Below are 12,602 nucleotides of genomic sequence, written 5' to 3'. Positions count from 1 at the left end.
AATATCCATATATATCAAATTTTGTCTGATTTTGTATTTCATTACAATAATTTCAAGTGGAAATCAGAGAAATTCAGTGATTCAGTGATTCATGGGCATCTGGAAATGAAAATGATTTTAATTGAAATTCATTCTTAGATTTTTTTTTTCAAATTCAAAACTAAAATTCAGAAAAAAGATTCAAGCCAAATGTCTTGTGCAAAGCTACAAACAGCCTTTATAACCATATGCACTTAACAGCTTGATAAAGCATGAGCTAAAGGTTATATTTTAACATATATTTAGAGCAGAATTTTTGTTTCAAAAATGGATTTGCATATTCAGAGGTGTGCTGATTCAAAAAATAAGGTTTAAAAATAATTTATCAAATTTAACTATGTCTATTTTCAATTGAGACATATTAGATTTTTTTGATACTTGTATACTTGTTGAAGACACCCTGGAGAGCATTTCAGAGAAAAATCTTTCAGATTTTCCTTCAAAATTTAAGTACTGCCATTGAAATATGTTCAATATAGCAGCTGGAGTAATAAATATTCCTTTTTACAGAGCCAAACCTCTAGAAAAGGGAAATGATTTTAATCTCAAATATATTGGAGCACCTCAGAGTAATTCCATCAAAAAGTTTCATTCAGGACTTGGTCTGATGATCTTGACTGTACTTTGTGAATAAAGAATGTCAGTTTTCTGAGAATTTGTGTATGAGAAGTAGCATACAGGTTTTCTTTTGCAGTTACTCCTCCTCTTAAAATCTTAGACATTCTAATTAATAAAAGAGGAAATGTCATAAGCATTTTCAAAGAATATTTTTTTGTGTTTTTCCAGAAGGAATGTTATTTTTATTTTTATTTTGACTTTGGACGTAATATTCAGTTACGATTTCAAGATAAGCACTGTCTGTACTTAGCAGCTCACTCTGCTGCTGTTGCAGATCAGTTGCTAACCCATGTAAAATGAATTTGATTTTGCCAAGTCACACCGGTAGCATTGTCAAAACCATTGTTGAGCTTACATAGGTTTAGAGGAAAATCACACACAAAGGGTCACCTACATATTATTTTGATTCCTGTTTCACCAATTGTGGCTGTCCTTCAGCATTCTTACGTAATATTAAGAGTGTTTAAACCTTCTCTGGAAAGAATCACAATACCGAAATTGCTCTGCACAACAAAACCTCAAATAGGAAACTTCTAAATTAGGATCATTTTTGTATGAGAAAATAATTCTTTAATTTCAGACACACAATGCCATGTCCATCCATTGACAATGGTTATCAAGAAGAGAAAATTAAAGCTGATAAGATCCTGCAGCTGAGCTTCTTTGAGATTTCACCATAGATGTAGTGGTATAAATCTTACTTCTGCTCTTACTGATAATATGATTTAATTTAATTCCTTGCAAACATCAGATTTGAGCTGCTTTTAATAACTTAGTAAGCAGATCTCTGATGTTTTGAGGATATGATGATCCTCTCTAGAATTTCTAGGAATTCTCTAGTACTATCGTAGAGCTTAGTTATACAAAACTTGTTCAGAGTAGAATGAAAATGAAAAGGCTAGAGGTGTGAATGGTTAGAAGAGATCTAAGGACAACATTAAGAGCTCACATTTCTTTTCTATTTTAACAATTAAAGGATTATAAATTATGAACTATTTTTAATCTATCAGGCTGGATGCCATTTTGAGTTAGGAAAAGATACAGACACAATACAGATTTCCTTCCTTGGCCTTTTATAACTCCCTGAACGTGGGTGATCTGTTCGGGGGTGAAAGGACTGAACTGAGTTCATTTAGGGCCCCATTTGATGAAAGGCAGAAGATTGTGATCAAGAACATATGGGATTGGAGTTGGAGGAGAGGCTGACATTTTTATGGAATAATGATGATTGGTAAAACCAGACTTTTCAAAATTATCCATGAACAGCTCTGCAGCTGAGACTTGATAGTGTCCCCAGATTTATCAACTATGGACAGAAATAGAGCAGAAACTTTCATTGCTAAGGTATCTTATTTCAAGAAAACTTTGTCAGCCCTGCACATCCTGAGAATAGGAGCAAAAGAGGTTTCTCAATAATTTTCATTCTTATGCTGTTCCCTGAAGAAACTGAAGGCTCCAGAGGTCACACTTTAGAAAAATTACTAACTAAAACAGTAAGAGTATATTTATAATTTATTCAGACAGCACAAGGAAAAACACAACAACTGATTGGATATTGGAGGAACCGAGCTTCTGCATGTTTTTCTTTCATCACATTTCTTAAAATATATTTTCGTGAATTTTACTTTAATGTTGCAGAATCAGAAATACCCAAAGAATTGCATCAAACCCCAAAGCATGAAGCACTGACATCCATAGAAAATAAAATAATAATAAAAAAAAAAAAAAAAAAAAAAACAAACAAAGAACCCAACCCAACACTTTTCCAAAAGCTACATAAAGCCATTTCTAGGTGAAGAAACTAGATAAGATTATAAACAGTGGAGCAAGTCCCTGAGATTTCTTTATCAAAGGTATAACTTAAAAAAAAAAAAAAAGAAAAAGAAATTCTTCTCAATCTGAGGCTGTAGGAAATTACATTTATGTCCACATTAGCAAGAAGTACAGACCTATACAGTATAGAATGGAGAGCCAGTGCTGAGAACCTCATGTCCACTCTAAACACTTTTTGTTTTAGTTTGGAGATTATGGAAATATAGTCTGCAATATACTGGGGTCATGAAGGAGTGATAGTATATCTGGTACCCTTTAGAAAAGGGAGAAAAGAAAGGGAGAAAAAATGTATGATGGAGTTACCCTAAGGGAAAGTCCTTTATAGGCTATACCGTATAGGATTCTGAACCAAAGTGTTTATGTGATCATGAGGACGTTATGCATTTGTATGTGTGTATATATATATATATATTTACACGCATATATATGTATATATATTTATATTTCTTTTAATATTTTAATTAATTTTTGTTTAGTTTCAAAATAATTCAGCAGCAATGTTCTCTGAACTACAGTATATTTGTTGTATAAAATTATATGCCCTGCCTTTAATTAAGGGAGATCCATACTGGGAGATTGCAGTTTTATTTTCCAGTGCCTTTTAAGAGAGTTACTTGTAACACATGCCAAGAATAAAGATTTCAGTAGTGATGTTTATCACCACTGTACTCTCTTCTCAGGAGGCTGTGCTGATGTTAGCTTTAACATCCAGTGCCACTGTTTCTGAGTTTATGACAAAGCGCCACATGAGCCTCTTCTTCTCTGCTTCTGTCTTCCCATCTCCAAAGAACAATCTTATAGGAGGAGCCTAGAGACTGAATCATGGTTTAGTATCTAAAACATAAAGCAGAGCAGTAAAGATAATTAATGCGTATTTGGACAGGATACACCACTTTGAAAGACCTCAAGTCTATTTCCAGGCTTCACGCACATTGATATATGGTGTTACATTGCTATCTTATTACTGGTTTGGTTCCCATTCTTTATTACCACTAAAGTGCTACCATTTCAGCAGTAAAGAATGTTTAATAATACTACTTATCAGTTTTTACCAAAACTTTGATCAGTATGCAATAATTTTAGATTCCATTTTCAGTTATTCCATTCCTGCATTTAAGACAGGGGCAAATGTAGCTTTAAGTTTGAAGTTACCTTGATTTCTGCTTCCCTTAACTCTTGAGAGCAGAGAATATCCAATGGAAAGTGTTATAACCTTCTCCATATCTCCTGTCTCTCCCTCGGATATGTTAAAAATGCTCCCTGTACACAGTTCTTAGGAGAGCCAGACTTTTGCATGACTTTGGGGACTCTGAACAAAGGGGATTTAGTCTAGTAATTAATGAAATTGAAATTGGATCAGAAAAATAGAATTCTTAGCCATGACTCTTGAGAAAATTGACATAAGATCTTTAACAACAACATGCAACCAGGACATATAGAAATCTTCAGACATTCAGAATAGCGTTATTTATCTATTCTTTAAGAGTACATCTTTCTTTTTCTTCTTTTTAAACTTTAAAAGAAAACATAGAAAAAAATCCTGGGAAAACAATTTCCCTTCTTTCGGTGCTAAGAAAATTAATTACAGTAACATAACAGGTTTTTAAAAATGTAATGAAAGGTGGGTTAGCTAATGAATAGAAAAAAGAAAAACAAACTCTCATCTTGACAGCTGAAGTTGCAACTTTTTTCCAACTTCTTACAAGCCTTTTTAATGAAATATGTTGAATCACTCTACAAAAAAATCATTTTATAGTATCTTACACTGGAGATGTGACATTCTCTCTCCAATTTGAAATGCTGAGGTAGCGCATCTGACAGGGAACATTTAGTGCTACTACCCATGTGAGAGTTCATCACTGTAATACCACCACTTCAGTCATTTCCTTAGAACATTATATCCCTATTTACAAGGAAATATCTGAATCTTTCCCCAGAGATTTCTGTCACTGTCCTGGCTTGCTGAATTAATTCCCCCATGCTCTGTAGCACTGATATTGACACCTGGCAGGAAAAGGAAGACGAAACACGCTAAGGAAACTGTATTCATTTTAGTCATACGAAAGAAGCAACATATGCTTCCATTTTATGTTTTACTTTTCTTTGGCAAAACATTAGAAGTTAAGGAGGATCACTGAAGAGAGACTCTTTTGGCTGTCAGAAGTCTTCTATAATGTTTACTTACTATGTCTGACTAAAGTACTTAAACCTTCTCTTTTATCACATTTTAGCTGAGTCTCTTATATTTAATGTTCTCTTCCTTCCAATATGCTCACTAGGTAGGAAAATACTATTCTATACCATTTAAAAGTGGAGAGTAAAGTCATGGAAAGATCAAGACCACTAATAGCCCCACTGTTTTGACATCTCAGTGCCCAGTCTTTTTATATCTTTGTGAACAATTCATTGCAAAAAATTAAGCAGCTGACTCTCTACAAGTTGAATAAATAGGCAAGGTGGTGGAATTTGTAGAAATAAGAATGCTAAGAGATGATGAACGTAAACTAGCAGATAGGAAATAGGATAGGTATCTCTGGAGAAATATAACATCCACCCCTCTTTGCCTTAAATATCATCCTTTAATGACAAGTCTAATGTGCCTTGGATTTCAGGGATGGGCAGAATAGCAGAACTACCTCTTCCTGGGGTGTTTCTACAGCAGTTAACTTTTCCTTTTCCTGAATTTGAATTTGTCAGCTTTTCTCATGGAAGGAAAACCTAATTTCCTAAATCTAGGGCTTTCAATTCCTCCCCTACTATCAATTGTCTGAAAGTTATGTGCTGTAACTGTAAGCATTCGGTGTCCCTTACTGTCTAATTCTAGATGCTTAAAATAGCAACTGAGATTCACAAATCCTATTGCCCTGAGACACTTGAATTATATTAGAAATGGGCTTGGACCTGTAATTTGATTTTCTAAGGCCTCGTTGGCCTATCTACAGAACCATCATTTCTTTACCTTGTAAAATACAGTACATACTAAAACCTAAAGAGTGAAATTCTGGTTTTGACAAAGATTTCATAACATATGATGCTCCATTATGATGCCCCTTTTTTGCTTTGCTACTGCCTTTTCTGTCTTCTATTCATATATTGAACCTTGAAATTTGAGGTTGTAATTTAGAGAGATCACAACTGTGGTGAACACAATCAATCCTCTACTCCATATCATTTCTGGAAGCTTAGCTAGCCAAAGAGACAGAAAATATGGACAACTAAGGGGAGTCATAGAATAACAGAATATAATCAACTTCAGTGCAAAGGTTGTAATAACACACTGTCGATTCTCTCCTTTTCTGTTATTGCACTCCATTTTTGTCACTGTCTTATCAGACCATAGTTAATGCCTATCATCCACCCAGTATAATTAGTTTTAAGCCAGCTTCCCACTCCCAATCCTTTATTTCTTTGACATTACATAACTGTGTCCATTCTATCTTATTTTTAAAAGCAACGGGTTTGGCATGGGAGCCCAGGCTAATGAATTGTTATGTATCAGAAGAACGGAGTTCTAAAAATGGGCTGCGGTTGAGTCAGCACATGAGGGTGGCACTGTCATTCACTTCTGTTTAGCTCAGCTTGCTTATCTGGTCATTGGGATAATGATGTAGAACTACTCCATAAGTGGAAAATGTTATCATTAAATACATAATTGTGACATGAGGACAACAAATGTGTGTAAAGCATTTTTATACCCTCAGACAGAAATTACTGTTTATGTATAAAGAGTTGTAGTGCCTTATTACATAGCACCACTCTATCTAAGGACAGCAAAATTTACAAACATACTAGAGGCATATAGGATAAGTAAAATAAATGTACTTATCTATAAATTTTACTCTTTGAAGATACAAACATTTTGAATTACTCCGATTGTATTAATGCTTTTGATATAAGCATTTTGATATAAGTATTTACAAGTACCTTAATGAATATTAACTTCTATATGATCGATTGTGCCATTGTGTGCCATAAGATCTATAAGTGTCATTTATGAGTGGATCAGAAATCTCCCTCTTTTAGTATCTCAGATTGGCTGCTACAGTTTATTAGTTTCTTAAAAAAAGAGAAGGACTAAGGAGGTTAGCTCCTGAAAGATAAGAAATTTAGTTATGCAAACAAATTATATAAACATACTTTGTGACTTTTGTACGTATTTATAGATATCTTATTGTGAATCCTGAGCCCAGGTAAAACATATATTAAATAATTTCTAAAAGATTCAGAACGACTTGTTTGGAAACCAGATGATATATAGGCAGAAAAAGGAGGGGAAATGTATAGATTATTTAATTCTATTATATTATTCAAATGTAGTCTTAGATGACTAACTACCACAGTGATATTTGACAAGAGAGGAAATGTCTTCTCATGGCACAGAAATACCATATTAATGATTTGTGTTTCACTTTCTTCCAGTCAGCCTTGAAGAAACTTTTAGGAATTTGTTTCTGAAAAAGGAAACTCTGTTTTTCTAACTATGATTTACCATCTGTTCTCAAAAGTGGATGGAGCTAAAGAGCTATATTATTTCTATATATTTAACAGCGTGACCTTTTCAGATTAATGTCAGAAGTATTGGAATAAATCTTTGAAAGCGTAGTAAAGAGAAGATACCAGTACACCAGAGGCAACATTGTATATATGTGCTCTCCAGTACCATGCACGATGAGACATGTTAGGAATGTATAGAAAAAAATGGAATTTTCCCTTATTTATCCTGAAGAAACACAGTCAGTCTGGCTTTTACTTATTGAACATAGTGTTCTTAAGATCTTAGAGGCAAGAATGTAAGAAAAGCTGCACCAAAGTGTAACAAATCTTGTTTATAATCTTTAACAATGTGAAAGGGCAAAAATTCCCAGTTTTCAAGAAAATACAAGTTCTTTTGGCATTTTTTTTTTTACATTTTCAAATTTATTTTTAAATTTGACACCTTATAAAAGTGTGTGTGTAAGTGTGTGTAGGGGAGAAATCCTAACACCGATATATACTCTTTTCTGTACATTGCATTGTAAAAAGGAATGTTAATTACATTTTTGTGCTTTCAATAGCAGGAAAGCCTTAATTCCATCTACCCTAAAAATATGCCCAGACCACAAATATTTGAAAGCAAGGGAACACCTGCAAGTTAGGCAAGAATGAAACAGGGAGTGCCAAAAACCATAATTTTCCTTACTTGATTCTTTGCTGTGGAATGCATTGAAGATACTATCAGATATAGCACTGGCATCAAAAAGAGGCATTCACAAACTCCTCTGTCACATACATATTTCCTAATCCTGAACCTACTGTGGCCAAAAGAAAGATTCTCATTCACTTCGGTGGCAAATTATTTGAGAGTTAAACATGTTATTAAACTCAGTAGAGTTACATCTATTTCTTCAAGGAAAGGTTTTCAAACAGTTATTCGTATATCAAAGCCCTATAATGTAAACTTTAGTACATTTAGAGCAGCCTTTTTTTTCATGACATATTTTAAGCATCATTTTTCTTCTACTTCAGAAGAACTATGCCTTAAATTATTATTAAGGCTTTGTGAGATCCTTTCTTTTTTCAATATATACATGAAAATGATAATAAAAGTAGCTTATAATGTAAGTTTCTATTACATTCTGTTTCTTTCTTTTTTCACTACTTCCATTCAGAAATAACTCCATTCAATATGATGTCAAAAATGTATACTCTGTCCTATCAAAAATGTAAGTGAAATCTGTGGGTTTCAATGACATTTGCTGATTTTGATGAAACAACAGATGTAGATTAATCTGACTGTGTTTTTTTTTTACTGGTGCTGAAAATATTCTGTCCAGATTCAATGACATTGACTAGTTAGGGAAGTAGTTAAACCTATATAAGTGTAGCATTTCTATGTCTCTCTATAACTGGTTGTATTAAACAAAGGAGGAGGGTTTTTTAAATAAAGAATCTGATTTTGTTATGTATAGTAACAGTTTATGCTGCATAGGGCTCAATTTTCAAGACCCTGAACACTGCATACAGAATACAAGTATATGATATGAATTTTCAGGAGGATAGTCATGACTGTAAGTGTACGAGGTTTTGCATAAACCAGGCACTTAAATGTGTTATGGACCTCCACCTCCAGTTATTTACACATGCAAGGCTGAAGGTGTACCTTCATTTATCCTGGACTTGATATTGATATAATAGAACATTTCACCAAGTTTAACCATTTTTTTTTCCTAAAAAATAATTCTGCAATTTAGAAAACACTGGAGTTATTTTACAAACCAGACTTGAAAGAGGTAACCAAGAGAATATCCACAAAATCCCTTTAACCTGGAAACCTGTTCTTATAAGATATCTCATTCAGTCAATGGAAGGAAAAATGCTCATCTAAGATGAAAATTCAGAATACCTAAGTGCTAATTCTGAAACATTCTCTGAAGTAGCCTGTCTCTTTCCACTGAAAATTGAAGGAATGAGCATGCCTAGGCTACAGTTGACCTTCTTAAACACCTAAATACTCTCCTAGCCAATTTTCCCTAGGTTGTATATGAAATCTGAAGCCAAGGAGCTAGAAAACCTTAACTTCAGATTCTACTTTTAATAAAATCATATTTCCCCTCCAGTAGCTCATTTTAAAGACCATTCTGAAAATCAGAACCACATTATTGTGCGTATATTATTAGAAGGAAAATTATAGGAGGAAAATCTCTTTAAACTTTACTCAGAATTTTCACTCATATCTCCATCTATCTTCATGAATAAATGTATGAATAAATGAGCTGTATGACATTGTGCTATAAGACCAAGTATTATACACATTAACATATTCTATATATTATTATTCATTTTGATAATGAATAGATTAGCATCAGAATTAGAATCAGGATACTAAATCGCTATGTGGATTATATACATACACATACAACCTCGTGAAGAGTTTGGTGATTACTGTGCTAGTAAAAGATCTCACCTTAGCTAGCTACAATCCACCGTTGTTTCCTGTAGAGTGTACTTCAGTCAAATTGCATACAGTTTCCTAATGCTCCCCGCTGTGGGAGTTTCGACACTGAGAAGTCATGTGTGGGAGGTATGCTTGTCAGAGAGACATTCTTTGACATGCTCTTCACTTGAATCTAACCTGTCTCGTGTGTGCTTCATACAGTCCTGTGCTGCTTTGAAGAGGCAAGTAAGGAGTCTTCGTGATCTGCCTGCTATTATGCCTGTACTTCCAGAGCTGTGCTTTTTCGGATGAAACTGTGGTGTGTTAGGGAGATTACATCTGTGTTAAGTTCAGTTTAGTTGGGCCCTCTGAGAAGAGTGTACACAATGAACGAGGTCTGATAAATTCCTTAGATCTGAAAAACTGTTAATCAGCCCTGCTCATAATCTGAAAGCCACAAAAATCACACCAGTCCTGCTCTTTGTGATAATCCTATCAGTCTTGTGTTACTGATTGAAGTAAAGATATATAGATAGATAATTTTATAATTCACAGACCACTGGAAGTTTTTATTAGCTGTGCAAAAGAGGCATTTGATGAAAAAGAAAGATGCAAATTACCATTTATGTTTCTTATTGCCACCTACTAATATCCAAATGTTACAGTCTGTTTTTATGAATTCACTGAATCACCTATATCAGTCCTTTAACTTTACAATTAGAGGTGTTATCGGATCATGAGAGTAGTCATCAAATTCCCCTTTATTTTTTGACCAAGCATAAACATTGTCCAGGATGAGTTACCTACTGACCCTCAAGGGCATATACTGGTTTATCAAGATGTTATTACTTCCTAAATCAGAATTTTGTAGCTTGAGTGATATGCTGCAATGTATACTTGACTGGGTTCCTGACATTTCTCAGAAGTTTGCCAGTACAGAAACAATATTAAAGCAGTAGTGGCTGGCTGTGGGGAGTGATGAAACCACTAGTATTTGAAACATATTTTTCATGTTCCTTGGTAGACAGGGTGAGTCATGACACAAACTAGCATAAACTCTGAGAATCAAATGTTGTGTCTTATAGCTTCAGGCGGCATAAATATCATAAGTCAATATAGTAGTGCCAGTTTACATACATCAGGATATAGCTTTCTGCACAGAGTTTGGCTAAATGACAACTCATAAGGATATTATAACATTCTGCAAGTATTTGCAAGCCATAAACACCAAGTAAGGGGAGAAATGATTTAGGGCGGCATAAGGAGACATAATTAGGAGCAATAGGAGGAAATTAAGGCAGGAAAAAATTAGGCTGCATATCAGAAATAATTTTCTGACAGTGAGATGTAGTAGACTGTAGAAAATAAGTCTCCCAAAGGACATTCCATTGCTTAAGATGTTTAGACTGGACTAGGTACTAATAAATGTACATCAGGGACTAATTTTTCAATGCCTGGGGCATAGACTGAAAAACTAGAAATTTTTAATGAGGTAAAAAGAGTACTGAATTTAGGAAAACCATGAAATAAACCTTATTTTTATCATATTCACCAAATATGTGGATATGTGTATCTCATAGGTGTGTGCATGTGTATCTATCTATCTATCTGCACACTCTTCTTTTTTCACTGAATATAATAATAACAATATAATAATAATATAATAAAAAATTTTAATCTGATTTTCTTGAAAAAAGAATGTATCAATTTAGTGATAATGACAAATTTCTCTGTTACCTATTAAATGCAAAAGTGTTGCATTTGCTAGTATTTAAGTGAAATTTTTTCAAACTCAAGCTCATCCTTTTTTGTTAATGCAAGGAAAAAAGCATCTACTAAATTTCTTTCATTCTAGAGAGATTTCATCCTCCTCTCTCTTATCAAACTGGATTGCCTTTTGTGGATTTATGATATCTTTTGGGGATGTTGGCCTTGGTATAGTTCCTTTCCAAAAATGGTTGAAAAAAGTCATGAAATTGTTCAAATATCCCATTTTAATAATTTTTTAGATGAATGCTTAAGATATGTTCCTGCATCTTGCTAGATTTTAACCATTAGAAGTGTTTCCAAGTTAAATGTTTGCAAGACTGATTCCAGATACAAACACACTTCAAAACAACTTTTTCAAAACTGTTTATCCCAAAGATTTTTTTTCTTCTTTATTCAAAACAGGGCTGGAGATTGAGTTATTTATTTTTTCATCTGAGATGGGTGTTAGTTAAATAAATGGAATGTGCTCTGATAGTAGCTTTTCCCTTTTTTTCCAAGAAAGTGTATTTCTTTGCTGAATATCATGAAAGCAAATTAAAACCAAAAATATGTAAAACAACTGGACCTAACAAAGAAATCTGTGTAAACAATATAGTATAACACTATGGAAACAAGTGCAGAACCATACATACAACTTGCTTTACTGAACACTATATTGATGCAAGTAACAGAAAAGAGAAAGTTTTATGTTTTGAGCTTACAAAAGGGAAATTAAATTACCTGAGCCAGAGAAGGTGTAAAAGTACTAGAAGATCATGCTGGAAATACTTTTGTACAATCTATTCTTACTTACTGAAGGGTGGATATAAACCCTAACACATTATCAATAGCCTATGTTTTTGTTATGTATTTATTTTCTCTTCCATTTCCTTGTTGAATTCTCAGTTACACATATACAAATGTAATTATAACCAAAATGAATTTATTTTTGATTTGTTTGATTCTAGACTGAAAGTAGTCCTATAGCTGACATGCTAATTCAATGAGGTGTACAGTGTATATAAAGAGACCTATTCTCTCTACTTCTAGCATTTCTGAAAAAATATCCAGGGAAAATAATATAGGCTCCAGATGGCCCTTCCCTATGACCATTCTGGACAACGCTTTCAGCATCATGCCATCATAGCAAAACATTAGTTCCAACTGGATTGTGTGGGAATGGCAATTCCTAAATGAGCTCCTCTTGGGATAAAATTCTGTTGCTGTTCTAAATTACAAGACAGTAAACAGCCTCACACACTAAAATTGTATTTCAGATAACTTCATGATTTAGGGCATAAAAAGATCTGTCCTTGCACTATCACAAACCTATTTCCATCAAAATCCACAATCAGAAAAGCTGAAAGTGTGTACGTAACTCTAGGGAATGTGCGGTTGGGAACTGATGTAAACATCAATCCAAATTTTTGAGATTCAGTGGCAACAACTA

The sequence above is a fragment of the Rhea pennata genome, chromosome 5 (genome assembly GCF_028389875.1).
Source record: "Rhea pennata isolate bPtePen1 chromosome 5, bPtePen1.pri, whole genome shotgun sequence".
Classification (NCBI taxonomy): Eukaryota; Metazoa; Chordata; class Aves; order Rheiformes; family Rheidae; genus Rhea; species Rhea pennata.
This window is presented reverse-complemented; position numbering follows the sequence as displayed.